We start from the raw sequence: 10,372 nt of genomic DNA on the forward strand, positions 1-10,372 counted from the left end.
GAAGGATAACTCTTAGACCTCAACTGTCGGACCTGCCGGTCTAGAATGACTACCGGCTCCTCCTCATAAGTCAAATCCTTGTCCAATTCGACAGAGCTGAAATCTAACACGTGGGACAGGTCAATATGATATTTCCGGAGCATAGACACATGGAACACCGGATGAACCGCTGATAAACTAGGTGGTAATGCAAGCCTGTAGGCTAACTTCGCCCACCCTTTCAAGAATTTCAAAGGGTCCGATATACCTAGGGCTCAACTTGCCCTTTTTTCCGAACCTCATTACACCTTTCATAGGTGAAACCTAGAGCAATATTCTTTCTTCAACCATGAATGCAATATCACGAACTTTACGGTCAGCATAACCCTTTTGCCTAGACTGAGCTGTGCGAAGTCGATCCTGAATAATCTTGACCTTATCCAAGGCATCCTGTACCAAATCGGTACCCAACAACCGAGCCTCTCCCGGTTCAAACCAACAAACAGGCGATCGGCATCGCCTTCCGTATAATGCCTCATATGGAGCCATCTGAATGCTCGACCGGTAGCTATTATTATAAGCAAACTCTGCAAGTGGCAAGAAATGATCCCAAGAACCTTCAAAGTCTATAACACAAGCGTGAATCATATCTTCCAATATCTGAATAGTGCGCTCTGACTGTCCGTCTGTCTGTGGATGAAATGTTGTACTCAACCCCACCCGCATGCCTAACTCACGTTGTACATCCCTCCAGAAATGTGAGGTAAACTGCGTACCTCGATCTGAAATAATAGACACGGGCACACCGTGAAAGCGGACAATCTCACGAATGTAAATTTCAGCTAACCTCTCTGAAGAATAGGTAAATGCCACTAGAATGAAATGTGCTGACTTGGTCAACCTATCCACAATGACCCAAACTGCATTAAACTTTCTCTGAGTCCGTGGGAGCCCAACAACAAAATCCATAGTGATACGCTCCCACTTCCACTCAGAAATTTCTAACTTCTGAAACAAACCACCATGTCTCTGATGCTCGTACTTAACTTGCTGATAATTCATGAACCGAACTACATATGCAACTATATCCTTTTTCATTCTCCTCCACCAATAATATTGCCGCAAATCTTGATATATTTTGGCGGTACCTGGATGAATAGAGTACCTGGAACTGTGTGCTTCTTCAAGAATTAATTCACTAAGCCCATCCACATTAGGCACACAAATACGACCCTGCATTCGCAGAACTCCATCTTCCCCCACAGCAACATGTTTGGCATCACCGTGCCACACCGTGTCCTTAAGGAAAAGTAAGTGAGGATCATCATACTGCCTCTCTCTAATGCGCTCATATAAAGAAGACCGAGAGACTGTGCAAGCTAGAACCTGACTGGGTTCTGAAACATCTAACCTCACGAACTGATTAGCCAAAGTCTGAACATCTGCAGCTAATGGCCTCTCACCAACCGGAATATACGCAAGACTGCCTATACTCACAGTCTTTCTACTTCAAAGCATCGGCCACCACATTGGCCTTTCCGGGGTGATACAAAATGGTGATATCATAGTCTTTCAACAACTCCAACCATCTTCTCTGCCTCAAATTAAGATCTTTTTGTTTGAACAGATACTGAAGGCTGCGATGATCAGTAAATACCTCGCACGAGACACCGTAGAGGTAATGCCTCCAAATCTTCAGCGCATGAACAATGGCTGCCAATTCTAAGTCATGAACATGATAATTCTTCTCGTGAACTTTCAACTACCGCGATGCATATGCAATTACCTTGCCATCTTGCATTAATACTGCACCAAGCCCAATGTGAGATGCGTCACAATATACCGTATACGATCCTGAACCTGTGGGTAATACCAACACTGGCGCCGTAGTCAAAGCGGTCTTGAGCTTCTGAAAGCTCAACTCACACTCGTCTAACCATCTGAATGGGACACCCTTCTGGGTTAGTCTGGTCAATGTGCTTACTATAGATGAAAACCCTTCCACGAACCGATGATAATAACCTGCCAAACCCAGGAAACGCCGGATCTCTGTAACTGAAGTAGGTCTAGGCCAATTCTGAACAACCTCTATCATCTTAGGATCCACTTTTATGCCTTCTGCCGATACCACATGCCCCAAAAAGGCAACTGAGTCTAACCAAAACTCACATTTTGAAAACTTGGCATATAACTGATTATTCTTCAAAGTGTGAAGCACACTTTGAAGATGCTGCTCATGCTCCTCTCGACTGCTGGAGTAAATTAAGATATCATCAATGAATACAACCACAAAGAAGTCCAAATAAGGCCTGAACACCCGATTCATCATATCCATAAATGTTGCTGGGGCATTTGTCAACCCAAATGACATCACTAGGAATTCATAATGCTCATACCGAGTTCGAAAAGCTATTTTAGGGACATCAGAGGCCCTAATCTTCAACTGATGGTAACCAGACCTCAAATCGATCTTTGAAAATACCTTGGCACCCTGAAGCTGATCAAATAAGTCATCAATTCTTGGCAGCGGATATTTGTTTTTGATAGTGACCTTGTTCAACTGCCGATAGTCTATACACATCTGCATAGAGCCATATTTCTTCTTTACAAATAATATTGGTGCATCCTAGGGCGAGACACTATGTCTAATGAATCCCTGATCAAGCAAGTCTTGTAACTGCTCTTTCAATTCTTTCAACTCTGGCGGGGCCATACAGTGTGGTGGAATAGAAATGGGCTGAATGCCCGGAGCCAAATTAATACAGAAGTCAATATCTCTGTCGGGTGGCATCCCTGGCAAATCTGCAGGAAATACTTCTGGAAATTCACGAACAACTGGTACTGAGTCTATAGAAGGGATATCCGCATTGTGATCGCGAATATAAGCCAAATAGGCTAGACACCCTTTCTCTACCATACGCCGAGCTTTCATATAAGAAATAACCCTGCTGGCATAGCTAGGGTCACTATCTTGGCATGACAATCCAATATAGCATGATAAGGGGACAACCAATCCATACCCAATATGACATCAAAATCTACCATATCAAGAAGTAGAAGATCCACACTAGTCTCAAGATTACCAATAGTAACCACACACGAACGATAGACATGATCTACTACAATAGAATCTGTCACCGGTGTAGATACACACAAAGAAGCACTCAGAGAATCACAAAGCACAACCAAATATGAAGCAAAGTATGAGGACACATAGGAATAAGTAGATCCTGGATCAAATAGAACAGAAGCATCTGTATGGCAAACTGGAATAATACATGTGATCACAGCATTAGATGACTCGGCCTCAGGCCTAGCTGGAAAAGCATAGAATCGGGGCTGGGCCCCACCACTCTGAACTGCGTCTCTGGGATAGCCTCTAACTGGCTGGCCTCCACCTCTAACGGTCTAACCTCCACCTCTAATGGCCTGACCTCCACCTCTAATAGCCTGACCTCCACCTCTAGTTGCCTGACCCCTACCTCTAGCTGGCTGAGGAGGAGGTGAAGCAACCGGTGCCGGTATGATGGCACGAGAATCTTGCCGAGATTTGTTACTCGCCAATCTAGGGCTATACCTCCTGATGCGACCAATGTTCCCACACTCATAACACCCATCCTGATGCCGTGGCTGCTGAAGCTGAAGCTAAAGCTGACCCAGATGGGCCAGATAACCACTGTAGTAACTCTAGAGTGGTGGTGCACTGATAGGAGCTGAATGTGCACTGAATACTGGCTGCCCAGAGTAAGGCATAATAGGACTGTGACTCCCTGAAGCACCGGAAGATGCATGTAGTACTGAATGAAACGGTCTGGGAGGATGACCCCTACCAAAATTACCTCTGTCTCCAGACGAGGCACCACTGAAACCGCCGAACTGACGAGGCCTCTTACCGGACCTCTGCCCTCTTTCTTGTGCAAGAACCATCTTGATCCTCCTTGCGACATTAGCAGCTTCCTGAAAAGAAATCTCACTTCCGGTCTCCTTGGCCATCTGAAGTCTGATAGGGTGAGTGAGTCCCTCAATAAACCTCCTCACTCTCTCTCCCTCCGTAGGTAGTAAAAGGAGAGCATGACAGTCCAAATCAACAAAACGGGACTCATACTGAGTAACAGTCATACTGCCCTGTTGTAGACGCTCAAATTACTTGCGAAATTCCTCTCTCAGTGTGATATTGAGGAACTTCTCCAGAAATAGCTGAGAGAACTACTCCCACGTAAGTGCAGGCGATTCGACTGGTCGAGTCAATGTATAATCTCTCCACCACCTCTTGGCAGAACCCATCATCTAAAATACAGCAAAATCAACCCCATTGGTCTCAACTATACCCATGTTTCGCAGCACCTCATGGCAGCATTCAAGATAATTATGTGGGTCCTCAAAAGGTGTACCACTAAAGTGAACTGGAAAGAGCTTGGTAAACTTATCCAGTCTCAGTAAGGCCTCAAAAGACATGGCTGGCCTATCACCGGTCTGTGCCGCGACAACTGGAGCCTGATTCTAGGGAGCCATCTGCTCCGGAGCAGGAGTAGTGGGAGTTTGTGCTCCCCCCCCCAGCCTGTGAGACGGCCGGTGCCACCGGAAATGTACCATTCTGGGCTACGCCCTCCATAAGACTTACCAAATGGACTAGAGCGTCTTGAAGTACTGGAGTGACTATGAATCCTTCTAGGACCTGAACAGGTCCAACTAGTACATTCTGAACTGGAACCTCCTTCTGAAGGTCCACCTGAGGTTCTACAGCAGGTGCAGCTGCTCGAGCTCTGGACTGAGCTCTACCTCGGCCTATGCCTCGGCCTCTAGCGCGACGTCGCCCTCGACCTCTACCCCTGGCCATAGTTGCCACCGGGGGTTCTGGTCCCTGTCCATCGGTAGAGGTATTACGTGTTCTCACCATCTGCGAGAGAATAAGAGTAGAATGGTTCAATCATCAATGATAGAATAAAATTGCACGACAAAATAAGAAAGAAGTGATATTGTTCCTAAACTTCATAGCCTCTGAGAGATAAGTACAGACGTCTCCGTACCGATCCTTCAGACTCTACTAAGCTTGCTCGTGACTCGTGAGACCTATGTAACCTAGTGCATTGATACCAATTGTCACGACCCGAAATTCCCTCCTTCGGATCATGATGGCACCTAATATTTCACTTGCTAGGCAAGCCAACGTTAGAATAATATTAACCAATTTTTAAACAATTTTTAAATTATTAATAATCAAGGTAACAAAAGCGGAAGCAAAGTTTGAAATATAGTGAAATAATCGAAAAAATAACGGTATCTAAATACCATCCCAGAATTGGTGTCACAAGTGCACAAGCTTCTAGAATAAATACAAACAAAGGTCTGAATAAAATAAAGCGGTCTGAAAATAAACACACAGCTAAAGTAAAATAGACGGGGACTTCAGAACTGCGGACGCCATGCAGTTATACCTCAAGTCTCCTCTGGTAGCTGGAATCCGAGCAAGTTTATGGCACGCCGCTGGGACCAACTCCAAAATATGCATAAGAAGTGCAGAGTGTAGTATCAGTACAACCGACCCCATGTACTGGTAAGTGCTGAGCCTAACCTCGACGAAGTAGTGACGAGGCTAAGGCGGTTCACTTACATTAACCTGTACGCAATATTAATAACAACAACAAATAATAGAAATAAATCGGGTAACTCATTTATAATAATTGAAGCCAACTCAGCTGTCATAATCCATTATTATCTCACCCAATTCTGTTGCAGCGTGCAACCCGCTCTCACAATATATTCACATTCAATTATGTTGCAGTGTGAAACCCGCTCTCCCAATATATTCCTTTTAATCAAGTGTGTCATATATTTATTTAAATCAAGTATATATATAGACTTTTAAATAAGTCTATTGTGGCGTGCAATCCGATCCCCCAATATTGACTTTCAAATAAGTCTATTGCGGCGTGAAATCCTATCCCCCAATATTGACTTTTAATAAGTCTATTGCGGCGTGCAATCCGATCCCCCAATATTGACTTTTAATAAGTCTATTGCGGTGTGCAATCCGATCCCCCAATATATACATATACTTTCATTTCCGTTGCGGCGTGCAACCCGTTCCCCCAATATTATTTTAAACAACTCATAAATGTAATAAAACCTACTCCAATAAATACCACGTCCAATGAGAACTATTAAACATCAAGGCACACAATAATTATTATTTATTTATGAACAAACAATGGCAATAACAATTTATTTTGGAAATCAGGAAGAAAATAGACAGTTTAATATTTAATATGCTAAATGTCAAGTAGCAATTAGTGCACATAAATCAAATAAGCATGTAGCAACTATTACAGGAATTTAAGAATTAATATTTGGCAAAGAATAGGAGAGAAACAATTATTATAACAATTAATTTATGGTTTAAAACAATTTATAGTTTTTCAAGTAAGCAGGCAAACAATAAATTTCACGACGTATAGACACTCGTCACCTCGCCTATACGTCGTTTACATGCATTTCACATAACAAATAATTTAAGGGTTCTATTCCCTCCAGTCAAGGTTAACCACGACACTTAGCTCGCTTTGAAAATTCCAATCAATTACTCGACCACAACTTTTCCTTTTAAATTTGTCTCCAAAAGCTTCAAATCTATTCACAAACAATTCGATATACTCAATACGAATCACAGAAATTAATTCCATATGAATTTACAAATTTTCCGGATAAAAATCCGAAATTCATTAAAATATTCGGCAATGGGACCCACGTCTCAAATTTCGGAAAAATTTACGAAATTCGAACACCCATTCCGAGATGAGTCCACCCATACAAAAATTATCCAATTCCGATGTCAAATGGACCTTCAAATCTTAAATTTTCGTTTTTGGAAGATTTTATAAAAATCTAATTTTTTATCCATAAATTCACTAATTCATGATATAAATGAGTATGAAATCATGAAACATAATCAATATAGGATAAGGAACACTTACCCCAATGTTTTTCCCGTAAATATCGCTTCAATATCGCCTTACCCGAGCTCAAAAATGGAAAAGGGTTGAAAATGGGACGAATCCCATTTTCGAGATCTTAAGTTCTGTTTCTGGGACTTTTACCCTTCACGAACGTGGTCAGTGCCTCGCGTTCGCGAAGCACAAATTCGTGATGTCCCATTTTACACTTCGCTAACACGAGGGCTACTTTGCGAATGCGAAGCTTTCCTAGCTTGGCCTTCGCGATCGCGAGATGCCCTTTGCGAACGCGAGATGCCCTTCGCGAACGCGAAGGCAATTATCCTGGCTAGCTTCTTTCCCTTCGCGAAAGCGAGGCTTCGATCGCGAACGCGAAGCTTTGAACCTTAAGCCTTCGCGAACGCGGTCACTCTGTCGCAAACGCGAAGCACAAAACTTGCCAGCCCCAATTTGCTCTTCGCGTTCGCGAGAGTACCTTCGCGAACGTGAAGAAGAACACATCAGAAGCCTGAAGTCTGCAGAAAACCAGATTTCCTAAGTCCGAAATCATCCCGTAGCCCATCCGAAACTCACCCGAGCCCTCGGGGCTCCAAACCAAACATTTACCCAAGTCCTAAAACATCATACAAACTTGCTCGCGTGATCAAATCGCCAAACTAACACCTAGAACTACGAATCGGATACCAAATCAAAGGAAATTTTCAAGAAAACTTTAAAACTTATATTTTTACAACCAGACGTCCGAATCACGTCAAATCAACTCCGATTCTCACCAAATTCGGCAGACAAGTCATAAATATTATAGTGGACCTATACCAGGCTCCGGAACCAAAATACGGACCCGAGGTCAATAAATCCAACATCAGTAATTTCTTAAAAATCATTAAGCTTTCAAGCTTTTAATGTTTCATCAAAATTCCATATCTCGGTCTAGGGACCTCGGAATTCGATTCTGGGCATACGCCCAAGTCCTAAATTACGATACGGTCCTACCAAAATTATTAAAATACTGATCCGGGTCCGTATGCTCAAAATGTGTAGCAAAGTCAACTCAGTTGAGTTTTAAAACTCTATTTCACATTTTAATCCATTTTTCACATTAAAACTTTTCGGAAAATTGTACGGACTCTACACGCAAGTCGAGGAATGATACATGGTGCTTTTCAAGGTTTTAGAACACAGAATTACTTATTAAATTTAAAGATGACATTTTGGGTCATCACAAAAAGTTGTCGTATTGTTGAGTTTTTACTTGTCCTTTCTTTATCTGTGATTATCGGACTTAGGTTGTGTTTCCGTTCATTCTTCTATGTCATTATTATGGTGTTTCGCTGATAGTCGTTGTTTTCCTTCCTTATTGCAATTACCGTATTAATTTCCACTTCACGTAGTCTTTATGTAGATATCATACTCTATTGTTTCTATACTTATACTTGTTCAAGTTATTTAGTCCAGTAGGTGTCTTGAATGTTCCTCGTTACTACTCCAATGAGGCTAGTCTTGATACTTGCTGGGTACCACCGTGGTGTACTCATACTACACTTCTGCACATTTTTGTGCAGATCCTGGTATTTCGAAGTCAGTTGATCATTAGCTAGTTGTGCGGACTGTTGCTTTGGAGACTCAAGGTAAACCTCTTGCTACGTTCGCAGGGTTCAGAGTCACCTTCTGATTTGTATTCATACTATTACTTTATTTCAAATAATTGTATTTAGAAAATTGTAGCAAACTCTGTAGAGCTTATGACTTGTTCTACCGGTTTTGGGAATTGTAAATTTTATAGAGATTTCTATTTCAAAAATTGTTAAATGTTATTTAATTATTGTTGTTATTCAGTAAATGTTAGACTTACCTAGTCCCTTAGACTAGGTGCCATCACGATACCCAACGGAAGGAAAATTGGGTCGTGACACTTACTAATAACGTTAACCTAGCGTTCCGTAATTTATATTTTACATGTTGTGTATGCTATTGGCCTACATCTGTTCCACCAGTTGGGACTGCAGATGGAGAAGTATACCGGTGAGGGAGCGGCCACTTTGCACGAGTATGGCCGGCAGGTTACAGATCTGGCTTCCCAGACATTGAGGCGAGCCCGAGATGATGAGCGCTTAGGATACGAGGTTGATTATGTGGCGCCAAAGCAGTACCATCATAGGCCAGCAGTGTAGCCGGAACGTGGTCGATGTGGCAGGCGTGCCCAGAGAGGTAGGGGTATCCTACGAGATAGGGGTGTCCCAAGGTCGTGGGGGTCGGCGAGGAGGTGGTCCCCAGCAAGAGGCGTTGAGGCACATATTGAGGATATTGGAGTTGATCAGCTCGGTGACCACCATGAGCCAGACCATGCTCCTACTGATATGCCATCATTCAGCCTTCAGCTTACTCCAGGGACTTCGCAGGTGACCCCGTCAGCTCCATTATTGATCGCGGGCATGGCTATTACGCGATAGGAGTGGGATCAGTATTTTCCTGGTCCTCCAGAGCCATCGTTAGTTGTTGATGATCGTCCGACACGAGATGTGGATAGTGGGCACCGACTGAGTTATGGCTCATCATCGAGGGATGCTGAGGATCTTTCACAGGCGCAGGTTCGTTTGTATTACTATTATTTATATTTGTTTTTATCTCATTGATTAGTCATAAATATCTAAAGCCTTTTTTTTGAAGGCATCATCCTCATCCGTCACGGAGACCACTTTGTGCGATACTGACATGGCTGAGACGGACGATTACATTTAGGACCCCGACGAGACCATGGTAAGACAATTTAAATTTTTATTACTTAACACGTACATTACTAATATATATTTCATATACTAAAATATCTTATTATTTTGTAGGTTACTATTGGACTGACGACCCCTTCTACCGAGCCTGTCAGCCCTACTGATGATCATGCTACAACGCATCCTCTGATAAAGAGGCGACGTGATGAGGATGATCCTGATAGTGTAGCCGGGCGGGATGGGATGCGCATCAGGCCAATGGCTGCTTTAAGGCATATAGGATGTGGGACACATTGATTTTTTTTTAATTTTATGTACATATGACATTCAGTAAATAATAGCAACAATTTTTATTGTTTACATTATATGCGAATTATGTTTTTATTTCTCGGGTTCTTCGTTATTTTAATACTACAACACAAACACAAACACAAACATAGCAACTTAACATAATTTAAATTTAGTACAACTAATGAAAATACATGACATGGAAAACATAAAGATAAAATACTACACTCAACACATACATGTGTTTGTTTAGTCACTATCGCCCATGTAACGACCCAACCCATCGTTTTGAGCATTTGCACTTCGCTCGATAGTTTACGGGCATGAGTAGCTCTGTATGATGTATTATGACTTATATGAATCGTCGGTTTTGGTTTTCAGGTTATTCGAAATCGAATTGGAAGAATGGATTTCATTGTTGAAGCTTAA

The sequence above is a fragment of the Nicotiana tomentosiformis genome, chromosome 1 (assembly GCF_000390325.3).
Source record: "Nicotiana tomentosiformis chromosome 1, ASM39032v3, whole genome shotgun sequence".
In the NCBI taxonomy this organism is placed as follows: Eukaryota; Viridiplantae; Streptophyta; class Magnoliopsida; order Solanales; family Solanaceae; genus Nicotiana; species Nicotiana tomentosiformis.